The 22,649-nt window shown below is 34.6% G+C and overlaps 1 pseudogene; it reads left to right on the top strand.

Moving 5' to 3' along the window:
• Positions 1-733: 733 nt before the first annotated feature.
• On the top strand, positions 734-21,382 carry LOC107948293 (purple acid phosphatase 22-like; annotated as a pseudogene).
• The last annotated feature ends 1,267 nt before the right edge of the window (positions 21,383-22,649 follow it).

The raw sequence follows: 22,649 nt of genomic DNA, 5'->3' as shown, positions 1-22,649 counted from the left end.
TTTGATGAAGTATACAAAGATTATCATGCAAATTGTCATCTCAACACATTAAAATTTTAACAGTAATATTTTTTTAAATTAGATTGATAGTTGAACCGTCAGGCCACTGGTTCGTCGATTCGATAACATCATTGTTTTTTAAATTGTAACAGTGGTCGAATTAGTCAAGTCACTAGTTCATCGATCCGATTGGTTCAACCAATTGGATTAAAAATATTAAAATTTAAAAAAATAACAAAAAATAAAAAAAATTATTTAACTGGTTCAACCACTTGGCTCAACTGGTTTTTTTGTCTAATTCAATAGATCCTTATCGATTTTCAAGTCAACTAGTTCAAAACCCCTCTATACCAATATCCCGACTAGTTTCTGGCTCAACTGATTTGTCCGGTCCCATTTAAACAACATTAAATTTTCGTCCAAAAGAATTTGATTAAAATTTGAAAATTAATTGTGAAAATGATGAATAATTAGTAATAATAATGAGAAAAGAAACAAATAAACATTATCCCAAAAGAAAACTTGCATTATTGATAACCAATAGCTCATTGAAAAATTTCTTATAAAACTAAAAAATGGAGGAATAAGTGGTCCCCATTGAAGGCAGATTGTTTTATGGAGGGTATTTTGCAAAGCATATTCCTATATATCCTGCAATTACTTGTAAACCTGATTAAGCTTTAATTGAAGTTCCAAGATTCTTTAAGCTCTGAAAACTGAAAGGTTGTCAGAAGCCAACCAGCTGTTAGTCTTTAATCTATGTAATGTCATAAGCAGATTTAATTTCAACCATGTTCTATAGATTTATATATTCGCATATATGGGCTAAGTTTGAGGAGACAAAATGTCATATTCTAACGAGGAAAACCTAGTCCTGTTGCTTAGATGATTGGGAGGGTTTTGTCAACAATCAGTACCTTAATTACTTTATTGTAAAGCGAGCATAAATAGATTAGAACTTTAGTTATTTATGTATTTATGGGATGCTGAGTTTTTTTTTCTTTTCCATTTTTTTTAAAATCTCGTCATTGCTGCAAGCATATCCAAAAGGATTCCAAGTGACTTCCTTGACGCCATTGCAACCTAATTTTTTACATATTTTCAAGATTCAACCTAGAGCTCCAAGGACCCCTTCTTCTTATTATAAACCTCCATCCCTCTTCATGTCTTTCCCAACTTCATCCAATCATAAACTGCTAAAAATGGAGAACCCAATATGGCAAAACCCTCATTTCTTCCCTCTCCTTTTAACATGCACCTTCTTCTTATTCCCTTTACAACCCTCACTTTCGACCGGTTTGCAAGACGATTACATCCGACAGCCACCCGGAAAAGTCGTTGTCGCTCCCCACCTCCGATCCAAATCCGACCCTCAGCAGGTCAACATTTGGAACCACTGTTTTCTTATCCACTTTGCCTTCGAAAAACAAACTGTTTTTTTTACTTAATTTTTTGTTGTGAACTATTGTAGGTACATGCTTCTCTTGCAGGCAAAGAATACATGAGAATCAGTTGGGTTACAGATGAGAAAGATGTGGCGTCGAAGGTCGAATATGGGAAGGTCTCAGGGAAATATGAGGCAATGGCTGTAGGAAACCATACCTCATATGTGACACCCCTAATTTGACCCTAGTCGGGAAGTGGTTTTGGGATCGCTAAACCGAGTTGCAGAAATAATTGAATATAATATTTTATGTCTAAAATATGTGATCATGCATGTGTGAAATTTGAATGCTTTGATTTTTGTCAATTTGAATGTGTTTCTAAATAAAAAGGACTTATGTGAGAAGCTTTGAATATATGTGTGGCTTATTTTAAGTGATTAGCTATTGAATGATGTAAATAAGTGGGTTTGCATGCCAATTTGCCACTTTTAATGCTAGTGGCCGGCCAAGCTCATAAGTATGGGCATTATATGCATGGTTTAATATTATTATATTATATTTATTAGTGGTGAGAAATATGTAATAACAAAATGTATTAAATGAATTAAAGATGAATAAAAGAGTATGGGTAATAAAAATAATGTGTTAGTGGGAGGAGAAACCAAAGTTGGTTTATTCCTCCATTGCCGTAGCTAAGAAAGGGTGGAGAAGAAACTTCCTTTTGTTGTTAAAATTTTCGGCTAAGGAGATTGCTAGATCAAGGTATGTACAATGCTACTCTTGGAAATTCATGCATAAATTGAATGGTTAGTTTGAATTCTACCTATTTCATGGCTCAAATTTTTGTTATTTTGGAAGATTGAAATTCGGCCAAGGAGCTTGAAATTCTTAGTAGTTGTTTTGATGTCATTAGCATGGAAATTTATGTTGGATGTGTTGAATTTGCTAGTTGTTTTGGCTTGGAAGTTAAGGTTTAGTGTTTGATTATGTGATTGCCGAATGTGTGGATAGTTGAAGGAAAATTTGTTAAAATGCTTAGTAAATGGATATTTGGTTAATATTGTGTATATTAATTACTTAAAATATAAACCTTAAATGAGTACTAAAGGTTGTATATAAATTCGGCCTTGGGAGAAATGTTAGTATAAAAATGCTTGAAAGTTAAATAGGTGATTGCTTTAATGACCAAATGTGCCAAAGAATAATGCATGATCTAGTTGACCAATATGTGTTAAGGGAACATGAATAAATATATTTCGATGAGCTATACATTCGGTTATAGTATGAAATGCAATGTTAATACATAGTTGCTAGTATGTATATGTGTGCTGGCCGAATTTGAACTTGAATAATGATTTGAGCACGATGTATTGTATTGAGATTATGCTTAAGTGAAATTGTGATGAAATTGATTGGTGATATACATGGTTAAATAATATGTAATGCATTAGTTAGTAAAATGTATGCCATTTATTTGTGGTATTAAGTATATAATCGGCCTCAACATAGACATGCATATTCGGCCATAGGAAGAAGATTGGTGTTGCATGTATTCGGTTAGAGGCAAGCATATTGATGCTTTTGTCTTGGCTTAGAAAATTCGGCCAAGGGGGAATATTAGCTAAAATGTTGAGTTTGATTCATGATTCCATATATATATGTGACTCTAATGCCTAAAGTATATATGGGCTAAGTACCTTGAGGTTTTCTTTTGATGTTCGAATGAATTGTATTAAATTGCTTGATGTGATTAAAAATGCATATGACCATTGTGTAGTTGAGCTAGAAGGTGGCCATATGACCAATCAAACTCCTTGTCATATTCAGCCATAAGCTAGCATAATGAGACTTTAATAAGTTAAATTTGTTTGAATTAGCTCAAGAGCTTAGAGGACCACAGTTGGATAAGGGAAAGGAAAAAGTGATCGAATAGCCGCCGAAATTGTTCGACCACATCCGAGGTAAGTTTTAAGTGATTAAACGTTGAGTAAATTCAATTATAATAGGACATGATGAGTTGATTTAATAAGATATGATGTGGCCATGATATGTTCTAAGCTCAAATGGTAAGTTCTTAAGTGTTTGAGCTTGGGAATTCAAGGGTAATTTGAAATAGTCTGCTTAGGACAACAGCAGTAACGTGACTTTAGAAAATCACCATAAATTTATGGATTTGAATTAGAGGCTGAATGAGACATGAAATTAAATGTTAATGAGTCTAGTTTCTTATAAAAGAAACCGTGTAAGCAAAGGAATTTCCGATAATGAGATACTTAAAGTTTTGTGAGACAGCGCAGAATGACACTATAATCCTCTGTTCTGTTTTTAGAAAATCATTATAAATTGTACAAAAATGGTTATAAGATAAAATTTATATGCTTAGAATCCTTAATGAGCCTAGTTTCAAATGAAATCAAATACAACACATTTTGAATTCTGTAAAATGAGAAATTTGATTCGTAGTGAAGAGTGGTCAGATTAGTCAAACAGTGAAACAGGGAAAACTTTAAGAAAAATCTGGTATTGATTGGCCAAACCTAAAATTCTGGAAATTTTATGGATGGAAGATATACGAGTCTATATTCAGGAAAAATTAATGGAAAGTGATTTGGAGTTTTGTAGCTCCAGTTATAAATAATTTAGTGACTATTGCTCAGGAAAAACAGCTTGTGCTGAATTTGAGATTGTGTTGTAAACCTTGATAAACTTGTTTTAGTTGCTCATAAGCTATTGATTAAACCCATACGTGAATTCTAAATTGTGATATTGGAAAATGATAGATGTAGATTCAGCCAAGACAGTGTGTATACGTGAAAGTATATGTGGTATGTGAAGTATATTTGGATAATTGTGATGTGAATACATGAAAATCTATATTTTGATTTAGGATTCTATGTGATGGATGTGAACATGCATATATGAGATAAGGCCTAATGGCCGATGTGATGAATGTGAAAGTGTATATATGTGATAAGGCCTAATAGCCGATGTGATGAATGTGAAAGTGTATATATGTGAAGGGCCGAGTGGCCAACGTGATGGATGTGAAAGTGTATAAATGTGATAAGTCCCGAAGGGCATTTGTGTCAGTACTATATCCGGGTTAAAACCCCGCAAGCTTTATGCGAGAATATTATCACTGATTAATATTCGTAAGCTTCGTGCTCGTACTATATCCGAGCTCTAAAGACCCGATGACTACGTGTGGGGATTTTGTCCGGGTAAGACTTCGTAATAAGAATTGCTTATAAATATATTCAATGCGAAAGGTTAAACAGGTATGTACTCCAAGTTTATATGTGAGCTTGATTTGCACTAAATCATAAGGTAGTTATGTGATGCATACGAGAGCAATCTATGAGACTATTCCTATGATTATGTGACATCGGATCAGTGTGAGAGGTTATGTGAAATCATACGATATATCTATGTCACATGAGCTCACTTTTATGTGAAAGTTTATCTGCCTATTGTATATGATGAGATGTGCACATTCGGTAAAGGGATGGTATGCCCGAAGGAAGAGTGAAATAAAAATACGAACAACTATGTTATAATTTGATTGTTATCTGTTGACACTGCTTAAAACTTACTAAGCATTGTAATGCTTACTCCGTTTACTCTGTTTCCTCTGTTTTATAGATCTCATTGCGAAGCTACAGGCTCGGGGATCTTCAGCAACTCGTCACACTATCACTATCCACTGTTTGGTACTGCTACGTTTTGGATTATCTTATGGCATGTATAGAATAGACTAGTGGCGGAAGAATATTTTTGGTTAATGTATATAAGCCATGCGAAAATGGCATCTTTTGAATGTTTACTTAGTGAAGTTTAAATTTTATCTCTGGCTGTGCTTAGTACTTATTTAAATGAATGATCTTTATTTCAAGAAAAAGTTTAAAATTTTACTGTTCTGACATGAGTTACAAGTCCGGTAATGCCCCTTACCTATTCTGGCGACGGTTACGGGATAGGGGTGTTACATTTTATTGGTATCAGAGCTACGGTTTAGTCGATTCTAGGACTAACGTAGCACGCGTGAGTCTATTTATACATGCCATAAAGTGATAAAATGATAGTGTGATGATTTTTGGCTATTAAAATGTGTTTGCTGTATTGTAATGAATCTTGATCCCGATCGAGCTGTAGCAAGCTTCTGACTATGAGAGTTTGCGATATAACTTCATTTAGATATGCCTAAATTATTAAGTTGATCAGGTACGTATCATGTACTCGTATTTGAATTTCGATTTGGATTGAATTATAAGGGTATAAGTGATGCAATTTTGAAGGAGTGTTATGACTATAAATGTGATTTTTGTATGTGGCTATGGAACTGGAAGTTGAATGGTCGATAAGCATGTTGTGTTTGTATTCAAGTAATGTAAATGATATACTAATGTGTATTGCTATATGTGTATATGTACATGAGAATTGAGAGTGATGTATCCGGGCTAAGTCTCAAAGAGCATTCGTGCTAGTGATGTATCCGGGCTAAGTCTCGAAGAGCATTCGTGCTAGTGATATGTCCGGGCTAAGTTCCGAAGAGCATTCGTGCTAGTGATGTATCCGGGCTAAGTTCCGAAGAGTATTCGTGCTAGTGATGTATCCGGACTAAGTTCCGAAGAGCATTCGTGCTAGTGATGTATCCGGGTTAAGTCTCGAAGAGCATTCGTGCTAGTGATGTATCCAGACTAAGTTCCGAAGAGCATTCGTGCTAGTGATATATCCGTGCTAAACCCCGAAGAGCATTTGTGCTGGTGTTATATCCGGGCTAGCTCCCGAAGAGCAATCATGCTGGTGGCGTGTATTCGGGCCTTCGTGCCTAGTAGGCTTCGTACTGGTAATTTGAGCAAAGTTTAAGTGTTCATTACTATACGAATTCAAATTTAAATGAGATGATATGTTTAAAAGTGTACATACATGATGTTTATAGACTTGGTTAAGTCATTTCAATGTGTAATAACGAATGAATAAGAGCACTATGTGTGTGAATGATTAGAGGCACTGTGTGTGTGCGAATTCCTTTAATCGAGCACTATGAGTGCGAGATCGGTCAGTGGGCACTAAGTGTGTGAAGTGGAATTCATGTAAGACCTCGTCTGGGACGAAGGCATTGATTTGAGATAGTGTGTAAGACCATATCTGGGACATGGCATCAGCTCGATATGTGAGAATATGTAAGACCATATCTAGGATATGGCATTGTAAGAGCTATATGTGCTTAATGAGTATCCGTAATGATTTCGAATGATTCAACAGGTATATTTAAGATGATAAATTAAGTAAGATCAGAATAAGTGATACAGGTATGTAAGGAAGGTATGAGAAAATCAGATGAAAGTAAAAAGATGGTGGATATGTTGTTAAGAAATGAATTCATGTTGTAAATGTGTTATGAATTTAGTCTATGGAATGCTTGGTATATGAAGTCATATGTGCTATTGCTAAATGACCCCTATTTTTTTTGTTAATCATATTCAAGAAATTATTTCGATTAAGTTTGACATTTGAAAGTCTGTAAGAGTTTGTGATGAATGCTGATAATTTTGGATATATGGGTTATGTGCTAAAATAAATCCCATGCTGGTATACAATATGAGGCTTGATGCCAAATCGATTGTATACGGGTATCGTTAACGGTGATTGAATGTGCTAAATGAACTCAATGTTCAGGTATGTGGAAGTTGATTTTCTGTTGGAAATAGGTTAAGTTGAATAGTGAGATATGATGGAGTGATAAAGGATATTTATTGGGATGTTTGAGTATATGTGTATTTTCGGTCAGGTTACAGCTTATACATGAATGAAAATGTGGGTTACAAATATGTGGGTTGATGATGTGAATTATACATATTAATATGTGCTTAATATGTGTTTGAGATGCAATTGTGAATTAAATTAAGTGATTATTACTTATGAAATCAAGAAAATGAGATATATGTGCATACTTGTAGAAATGTTTATGTATTTGTTTTAAGATAAGAAAATGATTTTATAGATCGATGCGAAATCAATAATGAATTACAATTGCCATCGATGAGCTAATGTTTATATGAATATAATTCAATAAGAGGACGTTATCCTAAACTATGCATCGGTAGAAATTTTCGGGGACGAAAATCCCTAAAGGGGGAAGAGTTGTGACACCCCTAATTTGACCCTAGTCGGGAAATGGTTTCGGGACCGCTAAACCGAGTTGCAGAAATAATTGAATATAATATTTTATGTCTAAAATATGTGATCATGCATGTGTGAAATTTGAATGCTTTGATTTTTGTCAATTTGAATGTGTTTCTAAATAAAAAGGACTTATGTGAGAAGCTTTGAATATATGTGTGGCTTATTTTAAGTGATTAGTTATTGAATGATGCAAATAAGTGGGTTTGCATGCCAATTTGCCACTTTTAATGCTAGTGGCCGGCCAAGCTCATAAGTATGGGCATTATATGCATGGTTTAATATTATTATATTATATTTATTAGTGGTGAGAAATATGTAATAACAAAATGTATTAAATGAATTAAAGATGAATAAAAGAGTATGGGTAATAAAAATAATGTGTTAGTGGGAGGAGAAACCAAAGTTGGTTTATTCCTCCATTGCCGTAGCTAAGAAAGGGTGGAGAAGAAACTTCCTTTTGTTGTTAAAATTTTCGGCTAAGGAGATTGCTAGATCAAGGTATGTACAATGCTACTCTTGGAAATTCATGCATAAATTGAATGGTTAGTTTGAATTCTACCTATTTCATGGCTCAAATTTTTGTTATTTTGGAAGATTGAAATTCGCCCAAGGAGCTTGAAATTCTTAGTAGTTGTTTTGATGTCATTAGCATGGAAATTTATGTTGGATGTGTTGAATTTGCTAGTTGTTTTGGCTTGGAAGTTAAGGTTTAGTGTTTGATTATGTGATTCCCGAATGTGTGGATAGTTGAAGGAAAATTTGTTAAAATGCTTAGTAAATGGATATTTGGTTAATATTGTGTATATTAATTACTTAAAATATAAACCTTAAATGAGTACTAAAGGTTGTATATAAATTCGACCTTGGGAGAAATGTTAGTATAAAAATGCTTGAAAGTTAAATAGGTGATTGCTTTAATGACCAAATGTGCCAAAGAATAATGCATGATCTAGTTGACCAATATGTGTTAAGGGAACATGAATAAATATATTTCGATGAGCTATACATTCGGTTATAGTATGAAATGCAATGTTAATACATAGTTGCTAGTATGTATATGTGTGCTGGCCGAATTTGAACTTGAATAATGATTTGAGCACGATGTATTGTATTGAGATTATGCTTAAGTGAAATTGTGATGAAATTGATTGGTGATATACATGGTTAAATAATATGTAATGCATTAGTTAGTAAAATGTATGCCATTTATGTGTGGTATTAAGTATATAATCGGCCTCAACATAGACATGCATATTCGGCCATAGGAAGAAGATTGGTGTTGCATGTATTCGGTTCAACCAATCGGATTAAAAATATTAAAATTCAAAAAAATAACAAAAAATAAAAAAATTATTTAACTGGTTCAACCACTTGGCTCAACTGGTTTTTTGTCTAATTCAATAGATCCTTATCGATTTTCAAGTCAACTAGTTCAAAACCCCTCTATACCAATATCCCGACTAGTTTCTGGCTCAACTGATTTGTCCGGTCCCATTTAAACAACATTAAATTTTCGTCCAAAAGAATTTGATTAAAATTTGAAAATTAATTGTGAAAATGATGAATAATTAGTAATAATATTGAGAAAAGAAACAAATAAACATTATCCCAAAAGAAAACTTGCATTATTGATAACCAATAGCTCATTGAAAAATTTCTTATAAAACTAAAAAATGGAGGAATAAGTGGTCCCCATTGAAGGCAGATTGTTTTATGGAGGGTATTTTGCAAAGCATATTCCTATATATCCTGCAATTACTTGTAAACCTGATTAAGCTTTAATTGAAGTTCCAAGATTCTTTAAGCTCTGAAAACTGAAAGGTTGTTAGAAGCCAACCAGCTGTTAGTCTTTAATCTATGTAATGTCATAAGCAGATTTAATTTCAACCATGTTCTATAGATTTATATATTCGCATATATGGGCTAAGTTTGAGGAGACAAAATGTCATATTCTAACGAGGAAAACCTAGTCCTGTTGCTTAGATGATTGGGAGGGTTTTGTCAACAATCAGTACCTTAATTACTTTATTGTAAAGCGAGCATAAATAGATTAGAACTTTAGTTATTTATGTATTTATGGGATGCTGAGATTTTTTTTCTTTTCCATTTTTTTTAAAATCTCGTCATTGCTGCAAGCATATCCAAAAGGATTTCAAGTGACTTCCTTGACGCCATTGCAACCTAATTTTTTACATATTTTCAAGATTCAACCTAGAGCTCCAAGGACCCCTTCTTCTTATTATAAACCTCCATCCCTCTTCATGTCTTTCCCAACTTCATCCAATCATAAACTGCTAAAAATGGAGAACCCAATATGGCAAAACCCTCATTTCTTCCCTCTCCTTTTAACATGCACCTTCTTCTTATTCCCTTTACAACCCTCACTTTCGACCGGTTTGCAAGACGATTACATCCGACAGCCACCCAGAAAAGTCGTTGTCGCTCCCCACCTCCGATCCAAATCCGACCCTCAGTAGGTCAACATTTGGAACCACTGTTTTCTTATCCACTTTGCCTTCGAAAAACAAACTATTTTTTTTTACTTAATTTTTTGTTGTGAACTATTGTAGGTACATGCTTCTCTTGCAGGCAAAGAATACATGAGAATCAGTTGGGTTACAGATGAGAAAGATGTGGCGTCGAAGGTCGAATATGGGAAGGTCTCAGGGAAATATGAGGCAATGGCTGTAGGAAACCATACCTCATATGTGACACCCCTAATTTGACCCTAGTCGGGAAGTGGTTTCGGGATCGCTAAACCGAGTTGCAGAAATAATTGAATATAATATTTTATGTCTAAAATATGTGATCATGCATGTGTGAAATTTGAATGCTTTGATTTTTGTCAATTTGAATGTGTTTCTAAATAAAAAGGACTTATGTGAGAAGCTTTGAATATATGTGTGGCTTATTTTAAGTGATTAGTTATTGAATGATGTAAATAAGTGGGTTTGCATGCCAATTTGCCACTTTTAATGCTAGTGACAGGCCAAGCTCATAAGTATGGGCATTATATGCATGGTTTAATATTATTATATTATATTTATTAGTGGTGAGAAATATGTAATAAAAAAATGTATTAAATGAATTAAAGATGAATAAAAGAGTATGGGTAATAAAAATAATGTGTTAGTGGGAGGAGAAACCAAAGTTGGTTTATTCCTCCATTGCCGTAGCTAAGAAAGGGTGGAGAAGAAACTTCCTTTTGTTGTTAAAATTTTCGGCTAAGGAGATTGCTAGATCAAGGTATGTACAATGCTACTCTTGGAAATTCATGCATAAATTGAATGGTTAGTTTGAATTCTACCTATTTCATGGCTCAAATTTTTGTTATTTTGGAAGATTGAAATTCGCCCAAGGAGCTTGAAATTCTTAGTAGTTGTTTTGATGTCATTAGCATGGAAATTTATGTTGGATGTGTTGAATTTGCTAGTTGTTTTGGCTTGGAAGTTAAGGTTTAGTGTTTGATTATGTGATTGCCGAATGTGTGGATAGTTGAAGGAAAATTTGTTAAAATGCTTAGTAAATGGATATTTGGTTAATATTGTGTATATTAATTACTTAAAATATAAACCTTAAATGAGTACTAAAGGTTGTATATAAATTCGGCCTTGGGAGAAATGTTAGTATAAAAATGCTTGAAAGTTAAATAGGTGATTGCTTTAATGACCAAATGTGCCAAAGAATAATGCATGATCTAGTTGACCAATATGTGTTAAGGGAACATGAATAAATATATTTCGATGAGCTATACATTCGGTTATAGTATGAAATGCAATGTTAATACATAGTTTCTAGTATGTATATGTGTGCTGGCCGAATTTGAACTTGAATAATGATTTGAGCACGATGTATTGTATTGAGATTATGCTTAAGTGAAATTGTGATGAAATTGATTGGTGATATACATGGTTAAATAATATGTAATGCATTAGTTAGTAAAATGTATGCCATTTATGTGTGGTATTAAGTATATAATCGGCCTCAACATAGACATGCATATTCGGCCATAGGAAGAAGATTGGTGTTGCATGTATTCGGTTAGAGGCAAGCATATTGATGCTTTTGTCTTGGCTTAGAAAATTCGGCCAAGGGGGAATATTAGCTAAAATGTTGAGTTTGATTCATGATTCCATATATATATGTGACTCTAATGCCTAAAGTATATATGGGCTAAGTACCTTGAGGTTTTCTTTTGATGTTCGAATGAATTGTATTAAATTGCTTGATGTGATTAAAAATGCATATGACCATTGTGTAGTTGAGCTAGAAGGTGGCCATATGACCAATCAAACTCCTTGTCATATTCAGCCATAAGCTAGCATAATGAGACTTTAATAAGTTAAATTTGTTTGAATTAGCTCAAGAGCTTAGAGGACCACAGTTGGATAAGGGAAAGGAAAAAGTGATCGAATAGCCGCCGAAATTGTTCGACCACATCCGAGGTAAGTTTTAAGTGATTAAACGTTGAGTAAATTCAATTATAATAGGACATGATGAGTTGATTTAATAAGATATGATGTGGCCATGATATGTTCTAAGCTCAAATGGTAAGTTCTTAAGTGTTTGAGCTTGGGAATTCAAGGGTAATTTGAAATAGTCTGCTTAGGACAGCAGCAGTAACGTGACTTTAGAAAATCACCATAAATTTATGGATTTGAATTAGAGGCTGAATGAGACATGAAATTAAATCTTAATGAGTCTAGTTTCTTATAAAAGAAACCGTGTAAGCAAAGGAATTTCCGATAATGAGATACTTAAAGTTTTGTGAGACAGCGCAGAATGACACTATAATCCTCTGTTCTGTTTTTAGAAAATCATTATAAATTGTACAAAAATGGTTATAAGATAAAATTTATATGCTTAGAATCCTTAATGATCCTAGTTTCAAATGAAATCAAATACAACACATTTTGAATTCTGTAAAATGAGAAATTTGATTCTTAGTGAAGAGTGGTCAGATTAGTCAAACAGTGAAACAGGGAAAACTTTAAGAAAAATCTGGTATTGATTGGCCAAACCTAAAATTCTGGAAATTTTATGGATGGAAGATATACGAGTCTATATTCAGGAAAAATTAACGGAAAGTGATTTGGAGTTTTGTAGCTCCAGTTATAAATAATTTAGTGACTATTGCTCAGGAAAAACAGCTTGTGCTGAATTTGAGATTGTGTTGTAAACCTTGATAAACTTGTTTTAGTTGCTCATAAGCTATTGATTAAACCCATACGTGAATTCTAAATTGTGATATTGGAAAATGATAGATGTAGATTCAGCCAAGACAGTGTGTATACGTGAAAGTATATGTGGTATGTGAAGTATATTTGGATAATTGTGATGTGAATACATGAAAATCTATATTTTGATTTAGGATTCTATGTGATGGATGTGAACATGCATATATGAGATAAGGCCTAATGGCCGATGTGATGAATGTGAAAGTGTATATATGTGATAAGGCCTAATGGCCGATGTAATGAATGTGAAAGTGTATATATATGTGATAAGGCCTAATGGCCGATGTGATGAATGTGAAAGTGTATATATATGTGATAAGGCCTAATGGTCGATGTGATGAATGTGAAAGTGTATATATGTGATAAGGCCTAATGGCCGATGTGATGAATGTGAAAGTGTATATATGTGATAAGGCCTAATGGCCGATGTGATGAATGTGAAAGTGTATATATATGTGATAAGGCCTAATGGCCGATGTGATGAATGTGAAAGTGTATATATATGTGATAAGGCCTAATGGCCGATGTGATGAATGTTGGCCGATGTGATGAATGTGAAAGTGTATATATATTTGATAAGGCCTAATGGTCGATGTGATGAATGTGAAAGTGTATATATATGTGATAAGGCCTAATGGCCGATGTGATGAATGTGAAAGTGTATATATGTGATAAGGCCTAATGGCCGATGTGATGAATGTGAAAGTGTATATATGTGATAAGGCCTAATGGCCGATGTGATGAATGTGAAAGTGTATATATGTGCTAAGGCCTAATAGCCGATGTGATGAATGTGAAAGTGTATATATGTGACTGGGCCGAGGGGCCAACGTGATGGATGTGAAAGTGTATAAATGTGATAAGTCCCGAAGGGCATTTGTGTCAGTACTATATCCGGGTTAAAACCCCGCAGGCTTTATGCGAGAATATTATCACTGATTAATGTCCGTAAGCTTCATGCTCGTACTATATCCGAGCTCTAAAGACCCGATGACTACGTGTGGGGATTTTGTCTGGGTAAGACTTCGTAATAAGAATTGCTTATAAATATATTCAATGCGAAAGGTTAAACAGGTATGTACTCCAAGTTTATATGTGAGCTTGATTTGCACTAAATCATAAGGTAGTTATGTGATGCATACGAGAGCAATCTATGAGACTATTCCTATGATTATGTGACATCGGATCAGTGTGAGAGGTTATGTGAAATCATACGATATATCTATGTCACATGAGCTCACTTTTATGTGAAAGTTTATCTGCCTATTGTATATGATGAGATGTGCACATTCGGTAAAGGGATGGTATGCCCGAAGGAAGAGTGAAATAAAAATACGAACAACTATGTTATAATTTGATTGTTATCTGTTGACACTGCTTAAAACTTACTAAGCATTGTAATGCTTACTCCGTTTACTCTGTTTCCTCTGTTTTATAGATCTCATTGCGAAGCTACAGGCTCGGGGATCGTCAGCAACTCGTCACACTATCACTATCCACTGTTTGGTACTGCTACGTTTTGGATTATCTTATGGCATGTATAGAATAGACTAGTGGCGGAAGAATATTTTTGGTTAATGTATATAAGCCATGCGAAAATGGCATCTTTTGAATGTTTACTTAGTGAAGTTTAAATTTTATCTCTGGCTGTGCTTAGTACTTATTTAAATGAATGATCTTTATTTCAAGAAAAAAGTTTAAAATTTTACTGTTCTGACATGAGTTACAAGTCCGGTAATGCCCCTTACCTATTCTGGCGACGGTTACGGGATAGGGGTGTTACATCATATCATTACTTCTTTTACAGTTCCAGTAAGATACATCATGTTAAAATTGGACCCTTGGAGCCAACAACCACTTATTACTATAGGTGTGGTGGTCATAGCCCTGAATTTTCATTCAGGACACCTCCACAAAAATTTCCCATTGAATTTGTTGTGGTTGGTAAGTTCCTATATGCTTAACAATCTCGCCATTACTTGTTAAAAAGAATGAATCCTCAAATTCTTGACTAATTTAAGCAAAAGCAAAGGCCCGGCCCCAACACGGTTTAACCAAAAGTGCACACTTTGTACATGAGTTACTTGGCTAGTAAGGCTTAGCCTAGCAAGTTTAGGGTTTAGCTTACATTGCTTGGGAACCCATCTTATATATTTGTTGTAATGATGTTAAAATCAGATCGGTGATTGAATAACCAATATGATCTGATTGTTGGCACATAATTAAATTAATCTTGCACAAAATAAATTATGAAAAGTTACGAATGTGAAGAGGCTTGAATATGAAGAGTTAATAATGTAAAGAGACTTGAAGATGAAAAGTTACACACATGCATGGATAGTCATAACTCTTATAGTATTTAAATTATGTAAATGAATAGTCACAACTCCTAGCATTTAGTGATATAGATGAATAGTCACTTACAACTCCTATATAAAGAGTTGTATGTGATGAAGAATATTATTGAGTGAGTGAAATAAAAATTAATCAAAAGGGTGTTTTCTTTCTTCCATAAAAATTATTTCTCTTTTCATTATATTCTTTATTATATTCTTTGTTTTATTTCTCTAAATTTTGATCAATTTTCTACAAATTGGTATCAGAGCCTTGTTCGATCGAAATGAACAATTCTATTCCTCTTTCTTCTGTTCCCCAATTAACCAAAGAAAATTATGGCAAATGGAGTATCCAAATGAAGGCTCTTCTTGGATCTCTAGAAGTTTGGGAGATTGTTGAAAAAGGTTATAATAAAGTTGAGGCTGAAGAGGAGGAAGGATTAACACAAGTTCAAAAAGAGTCTAAGAAAATCAAGGAAGAAAAATCAGCAAGCCTTATTTTGGATATATCAAGGAGTTCAATCATATAAAGCGGCTTGGGAAAAAATAGCTTGTGCCACCACGGCAAAACAAGCATGGGAATTTTTACAAAATTCATTCAAAGGAGATGAAAAGGTGAAAAGAGTTCGATTGCAAACTCTTCGATGAGAGTTTGAAAGATTGCAAAAAACAGAGTCAGAATCAGTTTCTGATTACTGTTCACGGGTTTTATCCATAGTCAATCAATTAAAAAGAAATGGTGAAACTATGGATGATATTCGTGGTGTTGAGAAAATCCTCCGTTCTTTAGATTCCAGATTTGACTACATTGTGGTTGCCATTGAAGAATCAAAGGACTTGAGTACCATGACTATTGATGAACTCACAGGTTCGTTGCAAGCCCATGAAGAAAGATTAAACAAGAAGAAAAAGGAAGTAGATCTAGATCAAGCACTCCAGTCAATGTTGTCTCTAAATGAGAATAAGGGAGATTTTAAAAATCAAAGAGGGAGAGATCGTGGTCGTGGAAGAGGAAGAAATTTTAGAGGAAGAGGCTCAAATGCTCGTGAAAGAGGTGAAGATGTAAGCATGGAGAATGGATGGAAAGAAGCCAACCAAAGTCAAAATTTTAGAGGATCACAAAGAGGACGTGGACGTGGAAATCAAAGAGGAAGAGGTCGTGGCTATTTTGAAAGTTATAATTGTCGCAAACTTGGTCATTTGGCAAGTGAATGCTGGTACAAAAAAGAAGAGAAAAATGAAGCTAATATAGTACAAAATAATCAAGAGCAAAAGCAAGAAACTTTGTTGCTCGTATCTCATGGTGGAGAGATTGATGATGTCTGGTACATAGACAGTGGTGCTAGCAAGCATATGACAGGTAACAAAAATTTATTTTCGAAGTTCTTTGAATCTGATTGTGGAGAAGTAAAAGTAGGAGATGGCAAAGCTTACAAAGTTAGCGGTGTTGGTGAGTTGGAGTTCAAAACAAAGCAAGGAAGGGTAGAGAAAATGTCTGAAGTTTATTTTGTTCCTGGTCTTAAAAATAATCTGCTTAGCATTGGGCATCTCTTGAAGAAGGGGTATGATATTCATTTCCGAGACATGTCTTGCTATTTATCAAAGAAAAATCAGGTTGTTGCTAGAGTTGGAGTGGCATCAAATAATCTTTTCTCTCTTACCCTTCAAAATCAGAATATGTCTTGTTTTATTGGTGCTCATAAAGGAATTTCAAAGTTATGGCATGATAGATATGGACATTTAAACTATGGAAATTTGGAGATGCTTTCAAGGAAGATGATGGTTAGAGGTTTACCAAAAATCGATCGGCTTGATGATGTTTGTGAAGCATGTCAACTTGGAAAGCAACACAAAATTGCTTTTCCTTCTCAATCCTCGTGGAAAGCAAGAAGACCATTGCAACTTATTCACTCAGATCTTTGTGGTCCAATGACAGTTTCATCTTTGGGAGGTAATCGTTACTTTATCTCTTTCATTGATGATTACTCAAGAAAGATATGGGTGTATTGTGTCCAAGAAAAATCAGAGGCTTTTCAGAGATTCCAAGATTTCAAGGCAGAAGTGGAGAACTTTACTGGGCTAAAAATTAACACCTTGCATACAGATCGTGGAGGTGAATATTTTTCAAAAGAATTTGAGAAATATTGTCGAGATAGTGGCATCCGGCATGAAATGACAGTTCGCCATACACCTCAGCAAAATGGTGTGTGTGAAAGAAAGAACAGAACAATTATGGAAATGGCTAGATGTCTTCTTAAGAAGAAGAGATTATCAAGAAGATTTTGGGCTGAAGCTGTTTCTTGTGCAGTTTATCTTATAAATAGATCACCGACAAGAAGCTTGGAGAATTGCACACCACATGAGGCGTGGTACGGTACAAAGCCTAGTGTTAGTCATCTTAGAGTATTTGGGAGTGTTGCCTACTCTCATATTCCAGATGCAATGAGAAGCAAGTTGGATGACAAGTCAGAGAAATGTATTTTCATTGGCTATAGTGAAAGAAGTAAGGCATACAAGTTGTACAATCCGGTGAAAAAGAAGATTGTGATCAGCCGAGATGTTCGGTTTGATGAAAATTCCATGTTTGAAGATATGGAAGTTGAAAAGGAAAATTTGCCAATTTTTCCTTTTGAACTTGAAGAAGAAGAAGAGGCAGTAATTGAGAATGCTGAAGATGATGCTCAAGTAGGAAATCCTCCTGCTTCCCCAAGTTATTCATCAAATTCTTCTTCATCCAGCCCGCTCCGAAAAACGAGAAGCATCCAAGAGTTATATGATGTAACGGATGAAGTTGTGCAAAATGATGTTGTATTCTTTGCCTTATTTGCAGGAGAAGATCCAATTTCTTTTGATGATGCATATCAAGAAGAAATATGGAGGAAAGCCATGAAAGAAGAGATTTGCTCAATTGAAAACAATGATACATGGGAACTCACAGATTTACCGCCGCACAAGAATTCAATTGGAGTCAAATGGGTGTACAAGACAAAGATGAATCCGAATGGCTCTATCAACAAGTACAAGGCAAGACTGGTTGCAAAAGGATACAAGCAAAAGGAAGGAGAAGATTTTACAGAGGTATTTGCTCCAGTTTCAAGACTTGAGACAGTTCGGTTACTTATTTCTCTTGCTGCCCAAAACAATTGGAAAATGTTCCAAATGGATGTAAAATCTGCGTTTTTGAATGGTGTTCTCAAAGAAGAAGTCTATGTTGATCAACCACCAGGGTTTGTCAAAAAAGGAGAAGAAGAAAAAGTTTACAAGTTGAAGAAAGCTTTGTACGGGTTGAAGCAATCACCCCGAGCTTGGTACAGCCGAATCGATTCTTATTTTCAAAAGTGTGGATTCCAGAAATCTCCATATGAGCATACTCTCTACATCAAAGGCAATTATCAAGGAAGATTCATAGTTGTTAGTCTCTACGTTGATGATCTTATTTTCACAGGAAATGATGTGAAGATGTTGAAAGAATTTCAGCACTCAATGATGGCAGAATTTAAGATGACAGATTTGGGAGAACTTCATCATTTTCTTGGTATTGAAGTTCATCAATCCAAGAAAGGAATTTTTATTTCACAAGAGAGCTACGCAAAGGAAGTTCTAAAAAAGTTCATGATGGAAAATGCGAATCCAGTCTCTACTCCATGCATTACAGGTCTGAAGTTATCTAAAGAGGGTGAAGGAAAGCTTGTCAATTCCACCATATTCAGAAGTTTGGTTGGGAAGTTGATGTATCTGACTTCGACAAGGCCTGACATCGTGTATGCTGTTAGTTTGGTGAGTAGATTCATGGAGAAACCTTACTCCAATCACTGGGAGGCTGCCAAGAGAATATTGAGATATGTGAAGGGAACCATTGATTATGGAATTTTCTATAAAGCTAATATATTAGTTGATCTCATTGGTTATACGGATAGTGATTTAGCAGGAAGCATTGATGATAGCAGAAGCACTTCTGGTTATGTTTTTCACCTTGGTAGTGGTGCAGTTTCATGGAGTTCAAAGAAACAATCAGTTGTGGCGCTTTCGACTACAGAAGCTGAATATATCGCTGCGTCTTATGCAGGATGTCAATTGATTTGGTTACGTAGAATTTTGGAGAGTCTTAAGCAGAAGCAGAGCAAGTCAACGATTTTGTTTTGTGACAATAGTTCTACTATTTCGGTCACAAAAGATCCAGTTCTTCATAAAAGGACAAAACACATTCGCATTCGGTATCACTTCTTGAGGGAACTAGTGAATAATGGTGATATTCAAGTTGAATATTGCAAGACAGAAGATCAGATGGCTGATATCTTCACAAAGCCGCTTAGTGGACAAGTCTTCAAGAAAAATGTTGAAAGGCTGGGAGTTCGAAGCAAGTTTAATTTAAGGGAGACATTGTTGGCACATAATTAAATTAATCTTGCACAAAATAAATTATGAAAAGTTACGAATGTGAAGAAGCTTGAATATGAAGAGTTAATAATGCAAAGAGACTTGAAGATGAAAAGTTACACACATGCATGGATAGTCATAACTCTTATAGTATTTAAGTTATGTAAATGAATAGTCACAACTCCTAGCATTTAGTGATATAGATGAATAGTCACTTACAACTCCTATATAAAGAGTTGTATGTGATGAAGAATATTATTGAGTGAGTGAAATAAAAATTAATCAAAAGGATGTTTTCTTTCTTCCATAAAAATTATTTCTCTTTTCATTATATTCTTTATTATATTCTTTGTTTTATTTCTCCAAATTTTGATCAATTTTCTACACTGATTGCTTAGCTAATTTATATGTATGCCTTATCTTAAACATATGTCAGCCTTTTTTGTTTTTTTCTTCCTTAAAAGTAAGAATTCTTATATATGAAGACAAATTATATGCTTTGAATTATCCATGTCCTTATATAGGATTGTTGTGTTTGCGCCATGATTCACTAAAACCTATTTAGTTTGTTTTACTTTTATGTTTTCCACAAAGGTTTAATAATATTAATTTAATATACCCATCAAACTTCTAACCATAGAAGAACAGATGATTCCTTGCATGTTTCTTTTATCACAAAAACAAAACTTATTATATGATGAAAATTAACATTTAATTAATTAAACTTGTTTTACAGGTGATCTTGGACAAACAGAATGGACTGCCTCAACTCTATCGCATGTCGACAGCAAGGACTATGATGTGTTCTTATTACCAGGCGACCCATCTTATGCGGACACACAACAACCACTATGGGACTCATTTGGCCGTCTGGTGGAGCCCTACGCTAGCCGCCGCCCATGGATGGTGACGGAAGGGAACCATGAGATTGAAACTTTCCCAATAATTTATCCTCATGGTTTCAAAGCCTATAATGCCCGTTGGCTAATGCCATACCAAGAAAGTGGGTCGACCTCAAATCTCTATTATTCCTTCGATGTTCCCGGTTCCCATATCATAATGTTAGGCTCTTACACGGATTTTGACGAGGATTCAGTTCAATACAAGTGGCTTGAATCTGATTTGCGTAAGGTTGATAGGAAGAAGACGCCATGGGTTATTGTGCTATTGCATGCGCCATGGTATAACACTAATTTGGCTCATAAAGGAGAAGGGGAAAGCATGAGAAAAGCTATGGAAGATTTGTTGTATAGGGCACGAGTTGATGTGGTTTTTGCAGGCCATGTTCATGCATATGAACGATTTGTAAGTCACTCATTAATTAAAAATGTTGGGTTTTTCTTTTTATTTTATATTGACAGCTAAATACATTTGATTTGTGTTATATTTGTTGCAGACTAGGATTTATAACAACAAAGCTGATCAATGTGGGCCTTTATATATATAACCATTGGTGATGGAGGAAACCGAGAAGGACTTGCATTAATGTAAGTAAAATCTAGGCCCAATGCATATTGAAGAACTAGCACTTGGCCCATAATTACCAACCTTAATTCCAGCAACACAAAGCCTTTATAATGGGCACCATACGTGAAGGTCCTGATGTGATAATTCAATGATGTGCAGGTTTGAGAATCCAACACCAGAAGTTTCGGTTTATAGGGAACCAAGCTTTGGACATGGTCGGCTAAGGGTGGTAGACGAAAGTCGAGCACATTGGTCGTGGCATCGCAACAATGATTCTGATTCATTCGTGGCCGATGAGGTTTGGCTACAAAGTTTAACCACAACTAAATCATGTTGGCACAATACCGCAAATACAGATGGCTCAAAGTCAAAGGTTAACAAAGACGAACTATAAAAATACATATTAAAATGTCTTTTAGTTTCTCAAAATACTACAATTTAGTTATTTTTTGTTTCTTTTGTAAGGTAATAAAATGTATTCAATTATCATGTTTTGCACTTCAGTAGTGGGCTGTTTTGTGATGGCTAAAATAACGAGTAAAAGTGACTTATAATTTTCCTCCATTCGTTTTTAAAGATAAATTTATTATACCCAATTAAAATTTTGAAAACTTATATAATTATATATATATGTTTTATAGCAAAGTTTAGAGAAAAAGATAACTTAGGTGGCAACCTTCATTATTTGAGAAATAGCATCTCGAAAGATTGACACCTTATTAATTTCAATTTATGAAAATAATATTTAAAACAATGATTTTATCTAAATATACATCATGTCTTGACCTTAAGTGGAGCAATGGAATCTCTAATAAATGTTATCAAATTTTCTTTTAGGTTCAAATATATAGACATATTCGTATAGGATCTTGAGAAGAAATAAAGAGAAAATTTGACAACTTGAAATCTGATGTTAATTTGAAATCGGATCTTGAATCAAGGTGAGAGTGCTAAAGAAGAGGTGGTGAGAGCACTAGTGAAGATGTAATGGCATAAAAATGTTTATGTTAATTTTTGTTTCTGTTTGCTTTTAATGAATGTTGGTGTTGCGCACTGTTTTAGTTGATAGACTTCTAAGTGAAACGATTCAGATTGTTCATGTTTTAGAATAGCTAGAAATGCTGCGTTTTGGGCAGTATTGTTAGCTAAGTGAAACAATGCAGTTTAAGGGAAGATTATAGCTGTCATTAACAACTTGTGACAACCAACCCTTGGTCGTTATGCACTCATATTTCTAGTGGGAAGGGTGAACTGGGTCACTTATGAAAAGAATTATAGAATTTCTTCTCTTCTTCCTCTCAATTTTTTTGCTTCTCGGTCCTCTCATCTCTGTCAAATCTTTCACTCACAAAATAACACGTATCAAAGGCATTAGAGCCTTATGATCTCCTTGGTCAGGGAAAGGGTAACCACACGAATGCAAAAGGAAATGAGCCAGTTGTAGCAGGACCCTAGGTTGGACAAATGTTTCAAGGAGCTCAAGGATGAAATCAAGGGAGAGATTAAAACAGAGTTGTAAGCTCTTTTTGCATAGTATCTAGGTCAGCCGCATTCAGTGACAAGTAGTGGGTCCTTACAGTGAAGTTATTACAAGCTATTTTTGAACTGTCTGTCTTGGGATGCTTATGCTTGAGGGTTGTGGGAATGATTTGGCTCCACAT

Source organism: Gossypium hirsutum, chromosome A04 (genome assembly GCF_007990345.1).
Source record: "Gossypium hirsutum isolate 1008001.06 chromosome A04, Gossypium_hirsutum_v2.1, whole genome shotgun sequence".
Lineage (NCBI taxonomy): Eukaryota > Viridiplantae > Streptophyta > Magnoliopsida > Malvales > Malvaceae > Gossypium > Gossypium hirsutum.
This window is presented reverse-complemented; position numbering and strand designations above follow the sequence as displayed.